Here is a 6,760-nt window from a genome sequence, read left to right as displayed (position 1 = left end):
TGGTTCCTGATCTGCTGGGTCAGCTGGTGTAATTCGTCAGGAGGTAGGGAGGAAGCGTTGCGGGACGTCCGTGGAGCCGATCCAAAGTATTGCTTGATGGTGACACCGGCTCCAGCAGCACGGACACGTCCTGGGTGCTCTGGACGTCCAATAGCAGCGGCCAGAACATCCTGACGTCCATGGGGGACGAACGATCCCTGTGTGGCCTGCTCCTCAAACGAATCCTGCACAGAAAACACACAGTGGTACATGGCATTCTCAAAATATTCAAACATAATTGTAATGGTTAGTTGAACATGACTTACAATCTTCTCAGCGATTTCCTTTGCGGCCTCAGTCGTCATCTCCCCTGTCTTCTTCGTGCGGGCCATCTTCCACTTCACGTGGCGTCTGACCGGGGATGGAGGGTCGATGACGCCATCAACGCTTCCTGACTGTGCAGCTTCCTGCATCTTCTTCTTGGTCTTCTCAGCCAGGAGCTTCTGCTCCAAATAATCATAACCCCCATGAGACAAAACGTGGGGGCAGTATTCTGCTTCTGGATGGCCTGTGCCTTCATGCGCACATCCTAAAAAAATTAAACAATAATGTTTGAAATGGGTAGAATGAAGTATAACAACATCATGTTTAATATGAAAAACAACTTAAATGGCAAAGGAACATACCTCCCAAGAAGGGTCTCTGCGAGTCTGGCAAAACTAGGCCCACTTTTCCTTGCTGATGCCGTATTTGTCACAGACAGTGTCCTCGACACCGTCCTGATCGGCTGCAAGGGCCCATTTCCTCGTGAGGTCTGATTTAAACTGCCTCCATCTCTCCCACACGGTCTGTAGTAACTTCCTTTTCGTCCTACTGTCAGAAGCCTCTGGGAAATCAAATTCCGCCTGACAACATGAAACAAAGTTTATTTGTTACAATAATGAAATTTTTTGGCTATTAATTACACACAATCAAATAAGAAAAGAGAAATACCTGAATATCCTCCCAAATCAGGTCCTTCTGAGCAGTAGGGACCTCCTTCCAGTTCTCGTAGGTGATGTCCACCTTATCACGTGCCACAATCCCCAAATATGTTCTTAATTTCTTCTTGTGGGGACCGTCGGCCTTCCCTGTAGCAGGATCAACATGCACCACTGGTCTCTCAACACCAGGTGGTCTAGTGGACAACGATCGTAGGCGTGAGGCTTTGCGTGTCCGCTTCACGGCAGACGTCGAAGCCGATGCGTCCGAAGTAGGAGGAGGAGAAGGAGGAGAAGGAGGAGGAGGAGGAGGAGTAGTGGAGGCAGGTGGAGAACCCATGATCTTTTATACAATAACATAAAAAATTGGATTAATGAAAAGAGGATTAGTGATAAGTTTTTTTTGGAAGGCAAAAGTATAAGATTATTAAACAAAACCCCACCACATAAGGAGACAAGACAAATTAACCAAAGGACTCTGAAAGATAGGTAGTTGTGCTTTTTAATTGTGATTTCATCCATGTTTTCTTTGATATTGATTTTCTTAGGACTTCATCCATGTTTTGACAGCATTTGATTTTCTTTTTTGCAGAAAAGAAAGAGGGGAATGAGCAACAATTTGAAGGTTGTACATTCAGGAACTAAAGAATTCAAAATAGCTAGTAATAAGAGAGATTTTTTTTTGGGATTTTCTGAGCACCAAGAGCGGATATGCAAGAAGCTTGCACTTGAGGAGGGAAGGATATTTGCAGCTAATGAACAACTTTCTTAACTATTTGTCCTTCAGATTTTACTGTTTTTTTTTCTTATATGTAAATATAAATAATATAAGGTTATGCCATAGGGACATGGTCATTTTTACCCCTAACAATCTTAGAAGTAAATATAGACCATGTTTTTACGCCATACCCTTATACCATTTATATTTACATATTAGCAAAAAGAAACAGTAAAATCTTAAGGACAAATAGTTAAGAAACTTGTTCATTAGCTGCAAATATCCTTCCCTCCTCAAGTGCAAACTTCTTGCGTAGCCGCTCTTGGTGCTCAGAAAATCCCAAAAACAAATCCCTCTTATGACTAACTATTTTGAATTCTTTAGTTCCTGAATGTACAACCTTCAAATTGTTGCTCGTTCCCCCTCTTTGAGAATGAGGAGGATCTTCATAGGACTTCATCCAGCTGATGTTTGTCGGCAGTTTCATCATCCACCACCCTTTTCTTCTGTGCCTTCTCACGTTCATTGTTGTTAAACCCATATTTATGCCTTCTTCCCTTCATGTCTTGTTTGATCACAACTTTAGCTGAATCTCCCATCTTCAGCATAGTTGAATCTCCTGTCTTATTGTCCAATGCCAAATTTTGATGGCCTGTATCTCTTTTGTTCATATGTTTTAATGCTTCAGCTTCACAATGCATAGAGCAATCAGAATTTTCGAGTCATCACCAAAGGCTTTTGCATCAGCGTTGACACTCTCCACCCTCTTTGGTTTATGCTTCTGTGTTTTCTTCCATGCTTCCTCCTTATAATTCTCAGATTTATTGGAGGTCCCACTAGAAGGATCAGCACCAATCCGTGCCTGTTCCTCCTCTACCAGCTCAATATCTTTCCTTTCACCTTTGCTTTTGAAAACTACACTGTAATTTACAAAACAAAAGTTGAAAGGAAAGATATTGACCTGATAGACGAGGAAGAAGCACAGATTGGTGGTGATCGTTCTAGTGCAACCTCGAATAAAGCTGAGATTTATAACGAGGAGGCACGGAAGAAAAACACAGAAGCATAAACCAAAAAGGGTGGAGAGTGTCAATACTGATGCAGAAGCCTTTGGTGATCACTCGGAAATTCTGATTGTTCTATGCATTGTGAAGCTGAAGCAGTAGAAACATACGAACAAAAGAGATACAGCCCATCAAAATTTGGCATTGGACAATAAGACAAGAGATTCAACTATGCTGAAGATGGGAGATTCAGCTAAAGTTGTGATAAAACAAGACATGAAGGGAAGAGAGCATAAATATGGGTTTAACAACAATGAACGTGAGAAGCCAGAGAAGAAAAGAGTGGTGGATGATGAAACTGGCAACAAACATCAGCTGGATGAAGTCCTAAGGAGGCAAATTGAAACAAAAAACCGATGCCTCAATAAGAGAAAAATGTAGTTGTCACTTACTAGGTTTGGTGACCTCTGTCTCTGCAGAAAATTACATTAGCCGATGTTAATCAATTCTCCTTCATCATGATCATTTCGATTTGCATGAATGTCGTCAGCTTCTTCTTCTCCGACAACGTTACCAGTGATTTGAGCGGTCAAAGGACTAACATAGGTGTCCATGTATGAATCATCATCTTCTACATTAACACCAATTGTTTTGCCCTGTAGAACCATGCACCACCTTTCATCACAATTGTCTTGCACATAAAATAGTTGTCTAGCTTGTTCTGCCATGATGAAATGGTCATTATGGTAACCAAGTTTCTTTAGGTCTACCAACGTAAATCCTATATCATCGGTGCGCACACCGGTGTTGCTGTCAACCCATTTACATTTGAAAACACATACTGTAAATTTCACATAATTAAGCTCCCAAATTTCATCAATGAACCCAAAGTAAGGGATGGAAGCTACACAGGGATTCGCGTCATTGACACTTGCAAAGTGTTGAGATTCAGCCCTTAGGGTGACCCCGCTGTTCTGCATTGTACTTTTGTCATCTTGTGCTTTTGTGTAAAATGAATACCTGTTTATGTCGTATCCTTGCCAGGTTATAACATTTCTTTTGGGCCCATCTGCTAGTTTTCTTAATGTTTCTGAAGCATTCTCATCTGCAAAGATTGTATCTTTAAACCAATCACAGAAAGTTTTGTTATGCTTTTTCAACACCCAATTCTTTGACATTTTCGGATTATTTTGTTTGACTAAAGCTTCATGCTTAACTATGTATGGCAAAACTTCATTACTGTTGTTCAAGACATACAAGTGAGCTTGTAACAAATCTTCTACACTTGGAGTGATCACCTGCAGTCCTCTTGAACCTTTACCACCCACTCTGTCATCATGCCGACACTCAGGAAGCCTAACAGCTTTAGCCTTCTCTAAGTATTCTGAACAAAATTCAATGGCTTCTTCTGTAATGTACCTCTCAACAATAGATGCTTCCGGATGATATAGATTCTTTGTATACCCTTTTAAGATCTTCATGTATCGCTAAACCGGGTACATCCACCGTAGATAAACAGGATCACAACATTTGATTTCTCTGACCAGATGCACAATCAAGTGAATCATGATGTCAAAGAAAGCAGGGGGAAAATACATCTCCAACTGGCAGAGTATAATTGCGGCCTCATTTTCCAACTCATCAAACATTACTGGATCAATCACTTTGCTACATATAGCATGGAAGAAAAAGCACAGGCGAGTTATCGTGAACCTGACTTTGTTTGGCAAGATGTCTCGTATAGCCACGACTAACAATTGTTGCATCAGCACGTGACAATCGTGAGACTTTAACCCTACAAGCTTAAGCTCCTTCAACTGCACAAGGCTCTTAATATTTGAAGAGTATCCTTGTGGAACCTTCACCCGACGAAGACACTGACAAAAACTTATCTTCTCCTTCTTGGACAAAGTATGGCAGGCTGGGGGCAAGTAAATTTTCTTCCCATCAGACCTTCGATGCAACTGTGATCGTATACCCATATCAGCTAGATCTTGACGGGTATTCAAGCCATCCTTCGTCTTGCCTTGAATGTTAAGGAGCGTCCCAATCACACTGTCACAAACATTTTTCTCCACATGCATAACATCAATACAATGTCTAACGTCAAGATCACACCAGTACGGAAGATCAAAGAAAATGGACCTCTTCTTCCATATGCAACTCTGACTTTTATCCTTCTTTTGGGTCTTCCCAAATACAGTGTTCAGGTGTTGAACCCGCTGATATACCTGCTCACCAGTGAATGGTATCGGCGCAATATCATGCTCTTGACTTCCATTAAAAGCTTTTCTAAGTCGTCTGTAAGGATGATTGGGTGTTAGAAAGCGGCGATGCATATTGTAGACTGTTTTTCTCCCATGTTTCAGTTGTGTGTAACTTGTATTTTCTTCACAGATGGGGCATGCATGATGACCCTTAACACTGTAACCGCTGAGATTCCCATATGCTGGAAATTCATTAATGGTACAAAAAAGTATTGCACGCATTTCAAACGTCTCTTTGCGAAACGCATCAAATACTACAACCCGCTCGTCCCACAACTTTCTCAGATCTTCAACCAACGGACTTAGATAAACGTCAATGTCATTTCCTGGCTGTCTTGGGCCCGATATCATCATAGACAACATCATGTATTTTCGCTTCATGCACAACCAAGGAGGCAAATTGTAAATTACTAGCAGAACTGGCCATGAACTGTGTTGAGTGCTTAAGGTGCCATATGGATTAATTCCATCACTGGCTAGTCCAAGTCTAAGATTTCTTGGCTCATTCCCAAAATTCGGATACAAACCATCAATCTTCTTCCACTGCGAGCAATCAGCCGGATGACGGACCATTCCATCAGAAATCCTTCCATTTGCATGCCATGTAAGGTCTTTTGCGTCATCCTCGTTAGCAAACAGACGCTTAAACCTTGGAATGATTGGAAGATACCACAAAACCTTCGCTGGGGGGCCTTTGTTGGAGTTTTCATCAGAATTGCTTTCCTCTTCATCCTTCACTTTGTACCGTGAAGTCCCACAGACAGGGCATTTGGACATTTCTTGGAATTCATGCCTGTAGAGTATGCAATCATTGGGGCAAGCATGAATCTTCTGATACTCCATACCCATGGGACACAATATCTTCTTCGCCTTATAGTAACTTTTAGGCAGCATGTTGTCCTCTGGAAGCAGATTGTGCACTACCTCAAGCAGTGAGGTGAAACTTTTGTCACTCCACCCATACCTGGCCTTCACATTAACCAGACTTAACACCACAGACAACAGGGTTAAGGAATTCTTGCACCCTGTATACAAAGGCTTCTTTGAATCACTCTGCAATCCTTCATACACAGGGGCGTGTGCTTGCTGGAAAGACTCCTGTCCAAGGTCACGAATCATGTCTTCCAAGCGATCTCCCATTTTTACATCAAACGGTTCAGATTGGGACCCAGTATGCATGTCAGTCACTTCACCATGCCATATCCACGTCGTGTAATTCTTCTTCATCCCATCACACAATAGATGGTCCCGTATGTCGTCAAGTAGTTGTCGTCTTCCATTCAAACAGTTGATGCAAGGACAATAATATTTTCCTTCTTCATTCGGTCGACCTCTTTCTGAAGCAAATTGCAAGAACTGTTCGACGCCATCCTCATATTCTGGGCTCATGCGAATTTGATTGATCCAACTTCGATCCATCTAAGCAAATCCATGCATGCAAATCTCACTTTTTTTATTTATAGGTGTGGCCCTATCCCATTTAGGAAGACTGTCTTTTATGTTAGCCTCAAACGTCATGGTTAGCATTATTTTGAACAATTTGAGTAAATTTCGGCAGCATTTCGCATTGGTCTCCAAGTACACGACATGACATCGGTGAAACAAATTTCACGATAATCAAGTATGCACTCAGAGAACAACTTGAAATGCATTCAACCAAAATTTCATCAAATTAATCAAAATAATAATAACCTGACCGAATGAGTCTAACATAAAAGTACAAGTCTCCCCAAACTGTTTCACATAGGCCCTGGTGGAATAATCGCCCATGGCTGCACTGCCGTCTCGAAACAAACTTTAACCCCTTTTTTT

This window comes from Glycine max, chromosome 9 (genome assembly GCF_000004515.6).
Source record: "Glycine max cultivar Williams 82 chromosome 9, Glycine_max_v4.0, whole genome shotgun sequence".
Taxonomy (NCBI): domain Eukaryota; kingdom Viridiplantae; phylum Streptophyta; class Magnoliopsida; order Fabales; family Fabaceae; genus Glycine; species Glycine max.
The sequence above is the reverse complement of the archived record's forward strand: the minus strand, read 5'-3'. Positions refer to the sequence as shown.